Genomic DNA, 12,576 nt, shown 5'->3' with positions numbered 1-12,576 from the left:
AACCACCTTTCCAGCAACTATCCATGCAAATGAGTTATCTCTCCCTACTATGCTTCTCTCCTGTGATGGGTGTATTTTAAGGTGACCCCAGTGAGTCATGCTCTTATATAATCCCTTTCTCTTGAATGTAGGGGGAATCTATGACTTGCTTTCAGCCAGTAGAAAGTGGCAAAGGTGATGGGAACGTCACCCCTTGGATGAAATTTTAACTTGGCAGCTGAAGAGATTCTCCCATTCTCACCTTGAAGAAGTGAGTGGCCATGATGTGGAAGAGTCTGTGACTGTGACAGGGCCACGTGTCAAGGAATGGCAAGTGGTCTGAAGGAGTTGAGAGCAACTCCTGTCTGGCAGGAGGCAAGAAAATGGGAACCTCAGTCCTACAACCGCAGGAACAGAATTGTGCCAACAATTCTGTGAATTTAAAAGAGAGCCTTAAGGTACAGAAAGGAGCGCATCCCAACTCACACCTTGATTGCAGCGTTGTGAGAATCCAAGGGGTGGGCCCAGATAAGCCATGCCTGGATTCCTAACTCACAGAAATGGTGTGGTAATAAATGTATGCTGATTTATGTATATCTGTGGGCATTTGCTATGCGACAATATGAAATGAATGTGCTTGCCTTTGGGTTCTGTCTAATCTTTGACTAGTTCTTTTGATTCCATCTCTTACTGTTTTATCAAGGACCTCAATTCATTAACTATTCTCTTATTTTCCTTTACATTAAAGCTTTCCTTCAAAATTGGTGCAATTCCACTTTCAACATAAACATTCTCACTGATTTTTTTAAACTTAAATGTATATCTACAAAACAAACAAAAAACTTTCCCTGAATGTTGTAGCTACTTCTTTTGGAAAGAATCTGGCACTGTATTTTTCCCCTTCCTCAAAAGTCACATTATTAAAGGAGGGATTTTCCTGTCTTCTACTTTTTCACTCTGCATTAATTTTTCACCTCCTGAAATCTGGTTTCTGCTCTCAGGACTCCTTTTGAGGAAATGAACTCCAGACACACATATCACACTGCCTGCTGGCTAACTCTTAGATGTCCTTCGTGTGTCTCAATCTAAAATCTCCAAAATGAACTCATTATCTTTATACATTCTATTAGTTATTTATTTCATGATATATATTTACATAACAAATTATCCCAAGATGTAGTGGCTTAAGACAACAAGCATTTAGTATCTCACTGTTTATCTGAGTCAGGAATGTGGACAGAACTTAGCAGAGTGACTCAGGATCTTTCAGGTGAAATCAATGTGCTATCTGGGGTTGCAGTCATCTCTTGACTGGGGAAGGATCTGCTTGTAAGTTCACTTCTTTGGTAAGTCTGAGAAGATCCACTTCCAATGTCATTCATGTTAGTTGGTGGCTATTGCCCAGAAACGTCATTTTCTTGCCATGTGAATATCTCTGTTGGGCTGCTCGCAACATGGCAGTTGGCTTTGCTGAATGAGAGCCAAGGATTGAAAGAAAGATAGAGAAAGAGAGACACACACACACACACACACACACAGAGAGAGAGAGAGAGAGAGAAGGGGGGAAGGGAGAGCAAGTCAGGAGTCAAAATCTTTTTGTAATCTAACCTTGGAAGTGACATCTTATCACTTCTGCCATTGATAGGTCATAATCTTTCCAGTGGCTCCATCCAGAGCCTTTAGAATAACCCTATCTCCAATACCATTTGATTTCCTAATCAAAATAAATTATAACTTCATAAACTCTCTTGACATTTTTATTCCTTTTGAATGTCTATGTAAATAGGAACATCAGCTGTCTTTTGTGTATATGTGCATGTGCTCACTGTATGCATCTCACATGCAAGCACCAAGCAGGTAGAAACTTAACTGTGTCCTATTTACTGATCTATCCCCATGACATAGCCCAGCATCTGGGACAGAGTAGGCATTCCATAGAGATATTGTTAAATGACTAGATGCATTGTCTTGTGACTGTAGTCCCACCTACTCAGAGGAGGTTGAGGCAGAAGGATCGCTTGAGCCCAGGAGCTTGAGCAAGACCCCATCTCTACAATTTTTTAAAATTAGCTGGGCATAGTGGTATGTACCTGTAGATCCAGCTACCAGGGAGACTGAGACAGGAGAACACTTGAGCCTAGGAGTTTGAGGTTACAGTGAGCTATAACTGTGCAACTGCACTCAAGTTTAGGACACAGAGTGAGACCCTGTCTCCTAAATAAATAAATAAGCAAACAAATACGTTTTAAATACACTTTTGGACTGTTTACATACATTATTTTTCAATCCTCACAACACAGTGAAGTTCAGTTTTGAGTTTTTTTAAATCACTTTATAGATGAGGAGCTTTTAAATCACTTTATAGATGAGGAGCTTTAGGGTGTTAATTTGCATGAGCTTATGCAATCAGTAAGCACCATATGTAGCCATATATTTTGAAGGGCCTTACAAACTGCAAAGCAAACTACAAATGTGAGTTGTTATCATTATTATCTTTTGCTTTTGTTTTGAGTCTTTTGTCTTCCCCGGCTTCTCCCAATTCACTCATGCTTCATACAGAGACAGGAGGAAGCACAGGTCCAAGAAAAGGGGAGAAAGTAATAATATTAAATGGCTGCCAAGGGATCTGAGCAATGGATTCCACAGGCTGGATCGGTCCAGTTCACCAGGGTGGCCATTCCCTAACTGAGATCCTGGGCCCACCACACGCTACTTTACAGCCTGAGAGAGGTGATGACACAATTTAGTGTTAGTGTTCTGCCTCATCGAAGACATGGCATTGTCATTATTCATGTTGGAGAACAGCCTACAGTGCAGAAAGAAGTAACGTCAGACAGATCAGGAGAGTCTTTCAACAAAACATTCCATCCCGAGAGAGAAACGGGGAGAAAAGAACCAGAACAAGTGGGCAGTCCAGACATCTAATTCTGTCCTCCAATGGCACACATGCTCAGTTGTCATCTTCTGCCCCTTGGATAAGCAGCAACGGGAAAGTGACACCACATTATTCAGTGATTTCCAGTTTGTAAAGATTTTTTAATGCACGTTCTGTCTCATAATCCCTATAATTAATCATGAAGAAGGCAGGGTAGCTATAATTGTTTTCGTTTTGCAGATGGGGATTCCGAGACTTTGAAGTTTGAGATTTATTAGGTTAATATCAAGTCAAGATACTTTACGTATATTATTTTAGAGGCCGCTCATAGTGACACTGTCAGGCATTATTGCTCTCCCCATTTTATAGATGTGAGAGTCAGAGACTAAAGAAATAACGTGGCTTGCCTAAGGTCATGCTGCTACTTGTGGTAAGCCCGAGTTGGAACGCAAGTCTTTTAATTCTCTATGCCCAGTATTCTTTCCAATAGGCAAATGATATACTTGGAAAGAGGGTATGCCTGGAGTCCTATGTCTGGTAACCTAAGACGGAGAGGAGAAGAATGGAGAGAACGGCGGTGCAGGAAGGATTGGAGAGAAGGAGATAGTATGGGAAGAAAGAGCTGAATGAGTCCTTTGGGAATGCACTGGGATCCCCCGCAGACATTCTGTGTTTTGGATTTAAGCTGCTAAGAGTTACTCCCAGATGAAGTATGAAGGAAGCCAACTGTCCGGGCCCTGAATGGTGCACTCCCAGAGGAATCTCAGTCCCAAAGGGTCTGCGTGGAACATGCGGCAATAGGAAAAGTTCTGTCAAATCGTTTCTTAAATATTCAGTATAAAATGTCCCTTGGCTTTACTGTACACTCAGCCAGGGCAAGGTGAAGGGAGGGCCAGTTACACAGCTTATAGTGTCTGTGTTTACCAAATAATTTAAGGTCTAACTCTCCCCTTGCTTCACCCCCTCAACTTTTATTTTTGTTTCAATCTAGCCCAAGAAAAGCTTGCAAGGAAAAACTTTATTTTGTTTTCAGACTTTTTAAATCCCAGGGAGCACAGAGAGAACTTGTTCAGACTCCTAGGCCCTAACTAGAACTGTGAAAATGAAACAGCAAGTCTAAATATAATCCTGTGCTAGAAGCAAAGGCCAAAGCAAAAGCTTTAAAGCCAAATCCCTTGGTGTTCCACAGCTCAAAAACATCCCGGTGGATGATGCTAGAGTCTTTAAAAAATACTTGCTGCAGGCTTGAAAACAAGTCTGAGAAGTTGTTGCTTGAGTGTGTCATGATGTAAGATTTTGAGCTACCTGGCCTGTGTGGCTGAACCTTAGACTTGCTCGGCTCTTCTTTTTTACTAAAGAGACCCCCAAAGACTGTCACAGCTCCTGGGAGTGAAAGATGACATCCTGCCCTCATTTGCTGATGAGGAAATTGAGCCGTGTGGCCATTAAAATGGTAAAGGCTACCCGGCAAGTCCAGGGGAGATCCAAGGCCAGACCACTCCACCCCAGACCACCCTCCCAGCCACACTCTCAGACCAAAGTGTGGCTTTACTCACCTCAGAACGGAAAAGTTAAACTCAGCTTTCATGCAAACATCTCTCCCAGGACACCATGTTATTTATTATTCCTTTTGCTTTTCTGGACACAGTTCTCTGACTAGCAATGAGTTATTATTTCCTGACCATCAGCAACATGCTACGAGCTGGTAGGACTTGGGGGTGAAGACATTAAAAGTCCCAGGATGAAGTGTAGCAGGGAAAGAAGTATTGATCAGAAAACTCAAATCAAATGGGAATACGATATTTCAGTGTTATCTGGGCTTAAAGTCACTCTTAGGAGAGTGAAGCCTAAATATTGTATATCGAACTCCTCCCTTAACAGACATTTTAATCTTGGTATAATGAAGTTAGAAACTTTGACACAGATTTGGAAAAAAAGGAGGGGGGAGTCACAATAGTAGGCAGTGGGATAAGTAAGCAGCGGTCTCTGAGACGGTGGCCTCAGGAGTTGGGAGGTTCGTTCATTGTGCTCCAAAAGGCCAGTGTGCTCATCTTCTGCCATCCACTTCAGATGAGGACAGGTAACTGAAAGTTGCAGCCGCTGTTATTGAGTGGGGATGCATATGGGCCTTATGGGATAGGTGCTACTATTAACCTGATTTCATAGATGGGGAGAAACTGAGGCACAGAGAGGTCATGTAACCTGCCTAAAGTCACACAATAAGTAGTAGATCTGTAATCAGATTCAGACAGTCTAGCTTCAGAATCGAAATGAAAGTATCAAGCTATACCTACGGGGTAAAATAAAGAGGGTGCCATGGATAACTTGTGCCATATTTAGATGCATCTTGTGCTACGTATAGCCTAAATCTAACTCTTAGGTGTATTGAGGAAATAATACGATGCAATGATTAAAAACCTGAGCTTCAAAGTTGACAGGTCTACATTAATCCTAGCTGGAACTAGCTATACATATCTGTAAAATTTCTCACATTCCATTTCCTTATCTGTAAATGATGATGAAATAGGTGCTTATACCATGAGGAATACAGGTAAAGCCGTTAGCAAAGTATCTGGAAAGAAGTACCAGTCAATGAACGCTGTCATTATTATTGAGCTTCCACTGAGACCAGCAAAGGAATGAAGCTCATTCATATTTACTACTTCATACCTGTGTGTCTGCTAAGTTTCAGGATAGAAATGAGGCCCCAGGTAGATAGAAGTATTCTAAAAAAGAGCAAGATTATTTGCCTACCATCTTTTTAGTTTGGTCATGGTAGTAATGCAAAAGCAATGTGTGTGTGCGTGCGTGTAAGATGAAAGGAATGTAGTGATACTAGACACATGAAATACACTCAATCATAACTTTTAAGTACACAACCTGAAGACATTCTTCCCTCTTCCTTTGTTGGTAGCCTCCATAAATTATGGTCTTGTCTGCCCACAATTAGAGGACTCCAAAGCTCCAGGATAATAGTCTTTATTGATTATGTTCCTGGAAAAGTGTTGATAACTCTGTTCATGAAGCTATTTCTAATTATTAAAGAAAGTCTAAATACCAGAAATTCCCTTCTCTGTCTAAATAAGAAATTGCTTCCAAATTCACCAACAATTTTATGAGACAGGTCTGTTTAGATAGGAAATAAAAAAGGCAAGCCCACATTGTTTTCCTCAGCGCATAGCCCTGGGGTGATGAGTCACCAGAGTGGAAGAATGACCTGTTTAGGAAGCATGGAGGGGCTGCTTGGTGAAAACATGGAAGAAACCAGGATGAGGAGAGGAGAACAAGCACTGAAACACACACACTTTTATCATTTGCCTTGGGCTGTGCTTCTTGATATGAATGAATACCCAAGGTGATGACCTAGAAATAGAAGGGCCATAGATAAGTGGGCTGCTGAGTCTGCAAACAACTTTAAAATAATATAATACTTTCTCAGAGCTCTTCCACTGTCAATACTTGGTAGCAACTTGGGTTTATAGGAATTTATTCATTCATTCCTTCATTTCTACCTTCCTTAAGTCAAATAAATTGCTCAAGCCTGAAATCTCATCTTTTATTCTAATTTTTCTACCTCTCTCATTCAGTAGGTCATAAATTCAATAGAATACCAAATATAATTATTGACCATGCCATTTCAACCACCAACAATAACATTGGATTTTTAGCCCCTAAAACTCATATTTAATTATACCTATCCTTTTTTTTTTTTTTTTTTTTGAGTTGGAGTCGCACTGTGTCACCCAGGCTGGAATGCAGTGGCACACTCACACCACCCCCGGCATCAACCTGCTGGGCTCCAGTGATCCCTCTACCCCAGCCTTCCAAGTAGCCGGAACTACAGGCTCATGCTACCATGTCTGGCTAACTTTTGATTTATTGTAGAGATGAGGTCTCTCCAAGTTGCCCGGCTGGTCTTGAACCCACTGACTCAGGCAATCTACTCACCTTGGCCTCCCAAAGTACTAGGATTGCAGGCTGAGTCACCAACCCAGTCTTAATTATACCTTTCATCTTAAAATATTCAACAAGCCTTCTACAGCTAGCAGATAAAATAGAAACTCCTTATATTGGCCTCTGAAGTTCAAAAATGCTGTCTTTCAATGGATATCTCTAACTCCAAGCAGCTACCACAAGGTATTCCAAGCTTCTGGACTCACCAAAATTTTGTGCCTCCCTGACTTTAACCAGGCTATTCATAGTACCTGGAATGCCCTTTCTGTGTTGTTGCCTTTCTCCATCTTATCAAATAACAAAACCATCACTCAAAATGGTACAACAAGCAAACAAAACAAGTTGAATTTATTGCTTAGTTAAGTAAAGGGTACCTATGCAGTCCAGTTACATTTTCTCCAGGCAGGGATGACTGTTCATCTTGTATAAAGATTTTTAAGAAGCATGCAGTTCAGGTATTGGTAGAATTCCAAAGTCATGGATGGATTGTTGCTGTCTACTAAATAAGTGTGTTATTTGAGGGAACTTGTTAATTATATGGCACTCAGAAACATGTTCGTGAAATAAGTCCATTTCTGATTGGCTGACTTTCAGAAACAAAAGGTTGTTATTAATTGGTTAGCTTACAGAAATGTGTTCACTAAAACAAACTGGTTGTGTGTGTTTGGGCTTCCAGGTGTGAGTCACCAATCCCAGTGAGTTGTCTTTGTTTTAAGTAACATTTACTTTGATTAAATATTTTCAGCGTGTTTTAAACCAACTCTGATGGTTCTATGGCTATAGAACTCTTGTTCATTGATTAAGTAGATTTAAAACGTATTCTGGTTGATACTTATTACCGTGGTTATACAATGATTAATCTTCTAGGAGTGTGGGAAGTCAATTTTTTCATATTTTTCAATCACCCTCTTAGATTCTCCCTTAACTAAAGTTTCAGGAAAGACATCAAGGACTATCCAGATTTTTACCATTGGTGTTGATTCTCCTTGCAGATGTAGTTTTGTTTGCAGATATCTGAATTTTACTTGAGTATTAATCAGGATGGTTTCATCTTCTTTTTTTTTTGAATTGGATTGATCACTGATTGGGATGGTGACTAAATGGTAACATTTATGACTCTGAAAACCACATACTGAACAACTGCTTGACAAACAAATATAACAAAAATATTATTGGAAGAAACTGATAGAAACATTCTAATAACAAACAAAAATGTTCCAGACTCAATACACACACACAAAAATAAATTCCATTGACTCCTTGAGTCTTTCATAGATAGCCAGTTACCTTTCATTTTAGCTTTAATATAAATCACTTTATTAACCAATCTTGTTATTTCAGGTACAACATGAATTATTTGAAATAATACAGTTTTCCTCTGACTGGCCAAAGAAAAATCTAAGGCTATTTAATTTTCAATAATTACTTGGGCAAAGAAATTGTAAAAAGTCACTTGTGTGCCCAGGACAAGAGCTATATTACTTACTATGGCAGCCATGAAAAAGAATTCACTTTTTATCGTTATCTCAAGTTTTCCAACTTCTATGAAAGGAATCATTTTATTTAAGCATTTGTTTTACCAACTCTTATTCATTTTCATGGTAAGCATTTTATCGATACAGATGTTTTGTAAAAAGTATAATGCATTGAGGGTACTGGGGAAGCATAAACCAGAAATAATCTATTAGTACCATAGAACAAATAGTCCTAGTTTGACATTGAAGATGCTCATTTTGTTCAGAGGAAAAAAAAAATCAGGTAGTTCATAAAAGATATAGTCAACCTTAATGGAACTATAAACACATTGTCTCTAAACATTGTCATAAAAAACGGTCATTGTTGCATAATAGCTTTGTCATTTTCTATTGCAAGATAATTTAGCTTCATTTATTTACCTTGTAAAGTAAATAAAAAATCGTTTAATTTACTTTAAAAATATTTTATTATTTGTTTCTTTTTTGCTGCAAAGCTATTACTTCACTGTATAAAAACAGCACAGCAAATGCAGTGTGGTGGAAGATTAAGCCAGTGTCATGCTTCCTCTGGCACTGTATGTATAACAAAAACTTCTCCACTCCCAGTTATTTCCAACGGAAAGATCAGTAAGTATTCTGACCCAAATCCAGGTGTGGATGTAAGCAAGTTGCAATGTTATATAAGCCTTAAGATAACCATGTTATCTTAAGTTGCATATTTTTCATAACCGGTTTTATGATGGATATTTCATGAATTCCGAATACTAGAGTCTAGGGTATTCTGAAAAAGATACACACTGTGTTTCTCCGTATTCCTTAGACGGCTAAGCAGCACTTTCTCTCATTAGCAGTGTTGAGTAGTATCTTTTCACATCAATATTGCTAAAAGTTGCTATTTTAAGTCTTCTATCCACCACCAACTTAAGACAACTCTGCTGGATGACGTTATTTTACACTGGCTTATTTAGGACTCCAGTCTCACTCCTCAACAGACTGATGTATTTCTCTCTCTCTCTCTCTTTTTTGTTTTTTGAGCTGAAGTCTCACCCTGTCGCCCAGACTGGAGGGCAGTAGCATACTCCCGGCCCCCGCAGCCTCGACCTGCTGGGCTCCGGCGGTCCTTCCGCCTCAGCCTCCCAAATAGCTGGAACTACAGGCGCGCGCTACCACGCCCGGCTGATGTTTTAATTCACTGTGGAGATGAGGTCTCGCCAAGTGGCCCGGGCGGGTCTCATGTGCCTCTTCACTCGCCAGCCCATCTATTTCGGAAGCGTTACTCGAAGTCGTCTTGATCTGCCAACCATCTTCATCACAAAACTTGTGGACAGGGCCTGAGTTTTCCGAGAGCGCTTCACTCATTTCAGTTCCTTCTCCTGGTAACAGAGAACAGAGTTCAAGAGCACCTTCCACACTTTCCAAAGCCCCCAGATCGTCACGTTTGCTCCATTTTGTCCCAACTTCAGGCAGACTACTGGCAAACAACATCTCCCAAAGCCTCCTGAGAGCTGGGCGTGTCCCAAGCGCAGAGTCAGGAGGACGCCAGCCCCCAGCGCGTCAGCAGACAGGACCACAGCCCGCACACTCCAAGCTGCTCCCAGCGCCGTGTCCACCATGTTCCCGGGCCGGAGCCGAGGTCGTTTACATATTGTCTGTAAAGAGTATCATTACTGGCAAGGTCAGTGTAATCCGTCTTTATCCTGCTCTTCAAGACAGGTGCTTGAGCAGTTATCTCAATCAGCTGCCTTATGGAGTGTGATTATAGTCAATAAAATGTAGACATAAGCAAGATTTATTAGTAAGAAAACATGCCGGGTGAAGTTAGAAGTACTTAAACTAGTAATGAGGAGAATTATGACTAAAAGGAAAATAAACAAAAGCATTCACATGAGAAAGTCTGGAAATCAGTGCTTTCATATATCTAAAACCTGGGGTTGGCAATTATGATCTGTGAGCCAAATCTAATTCACCATCTGTGTTTTTAAATAAAGTTTTATTGACACACAGTCATGCTCATTTTGCTGTCTATGGCTGCTTTTAGTTTGCAGTGCCAAAGTTGAAAAGTTTAGAACTAATGGACTGGCAAAACCTAAAATGTTTACTATCTGGTCCTTTATAGAAAAATTTTGCTAGCCCTGAATAGATTAATTTTTCCAGTGGTCTTGGGTGGAAACTATCTACCTAGTGTAGTTGTCAAATTGCTCTAAATATGTTGGGTTAATAGTCAACTTCCACAGGCCATCTGAAACTAGAGTTTCCCCACATAAAGTTACTTAAAAGTTTCCAGTTTTCTAAGGTAAGTTTGGGTTTGAGGGTCTAGAATAATACGTATTACATTGGAATCATGTAACAGATGGTTGTTAAGATGGCCCTGAATGTCCTCCACGCTCCAGGCATTGACCTCAGTGCTGCAATAATATAGGCACAAATACAGACATAGAGCTGTCATTCTGTACTTATGTGGGATAAAAGTGTAAAAAATAGCTCTATTACAAGATCAAAAGCCATACACTATATATATATTAAATGCCATGAGGATTCAAGGAATAAGTAGCATTTGAGATAGGCCTTGAAGGGAAGAGGGAAAAGGGCATTCCTGACAAATGGAGCATTATGAGAAAAGCCATAGAGATGGGACAGCAGAGTGCATGTCTGGGCACAGTAAATAATCCTTTGTGTACCTACTAGTGAGCATTAGAAGATTTGGGGAAAGTACATTAATTTGGGGAGGGAGTTATATTTACAAAGTATGCTGGATCTGGCTCATAACAACTTACGAGAGCTGATTGTTAATACTAATGAACTTTGTAAGATGGTTGTTCAATCTTGGGTAGCTTGAAACTAGCCATCATGAGAGTATTTACACTGCTGAAATCTGCAAATGCTAAAGATCAGGGCTCTCTCTCTCTTCTTTTCCTCTCCTTCTTTCTCTTTCTATCTCCTTCCTGTGTCTTTGCTTCTTTCTGTTCCCTCCTCCCTCCCTCCCTGTCTTTCTTTCTTTCTTTCTTTTTCTTTCTTTCTTTCTCTCTCTCTCTCTCTCTCTCTCTCTCTCTCTTTCTTCCACTCAGCACATTACAAGATTTATGTAACACCAATTTTAAATTTCTATCAGCCACTTGAACAGTTGAATTGTTTTCTTTTTATTCAAGTGTGAAATGTTGCTTGTGGGTGCTATACTTGAACTGGGACTACTTAGCATGACAGCTTGTGGTGAGGACAGCCATGGAAACTATAGAGTAGAAGAATTCCTGACTTTCTGGGGCCCCGGGAACTGATGTTCCCCCTTGAAGTTGACAGAAATTCTGTCTGTGACCTCAGAAACAGAACGTTAGCGCTGTGGTTGGGAGTTGTGCGGCCACATCAAGGGTCACGGAGCAATTGTGAGGGAGAAAGGAGGCTTGGAAGTAACTCGGGAAGAGGAAGAACAGTCAGAGAGAAAGGGAGGGAGGGAGAAAGGGGGAGAAAGAGAGGCAGGATGGGGCGCCGGGCAACAGACTGGGGGGAGGGAGATAGGAGGGAGAGAGAAAGAGAGAAGAAATGATAATGGCAATAAGCAGTAATGAAATGAATGGAGTAAGGTTGGAGCACAGTCAAAGAGGGAGTGGAGATGGTGAGCTTAAATTTGTGGATGAGAGGTTCTGGTTTTGGAAAAAAGAAAAGATCTATTTTGAACAATCTCTAATGGGGAGTTCTCATAATTCATGACACAGGTCTAGGTGGAAATTATGTACATAGTTCGAGCCTCACATAAGTAACTTTGGCTTTAATTATTTAAGTAAGAATGTGTGATTGGGAAGTCCTAGGAAATATAAGGAATTAATAAGGTGTCACCTCTTGTCTGTGAGAGTTAGCATTGAATTAAATGAGCTTTTATATTTGGGACTTCTATATTGATAAGCTGATCACATATTTACTTTTCAATAAAGGCACATAATAATACCCCACATGGTTACCATTAAAATTAAATGAAATACACTTTTTCTAAAATTTTTCTAATAATAACAATCATGTGGAACGTTATGCATCAGAAAAAGAGGGGAAAATCACCTGGAGTTCTTTAAAATTAAGCATGCAAATTTCAGAGTTTCATCTGAGACACATGGGATGAGAATGTCCAGGACAGGAGTCAGCGAAGCTCTTTGCTTGACAAGAGCCCTGTATGAGTCTTATCACTGAGCAAACTTGGGGAAAAAAATGAGTTAATATATGTGAAAGTACCTTACAGTACAGTGATAAGGACATAACTGGAAAAAATCAATTGAATGAATGAACCACATAATGACTGGGTGACATTCA

The sequence above is a fragment of the Carlito syrichta genome, unplaced genomic scaffold, assembly GCF_000164805.1.
Source record: "Carlito syrichta isolate Samal-C Ts95f unplaced genomic scaffold, Tarsius_syrichta-2.0.1 Scaffold308819, whole genome shotgun sequence".
Classification (NCBI taxonomy): Eukaryota; Metazoa; Chordata; class Mammalia; order Primates; family Tarsiidae; genus Carlito; species Carlito syrichta.
The sequence above is the reverse complement of the archived record's forward strand: the minus strand, read 5'-3'. Positions refer to the sequence as shown.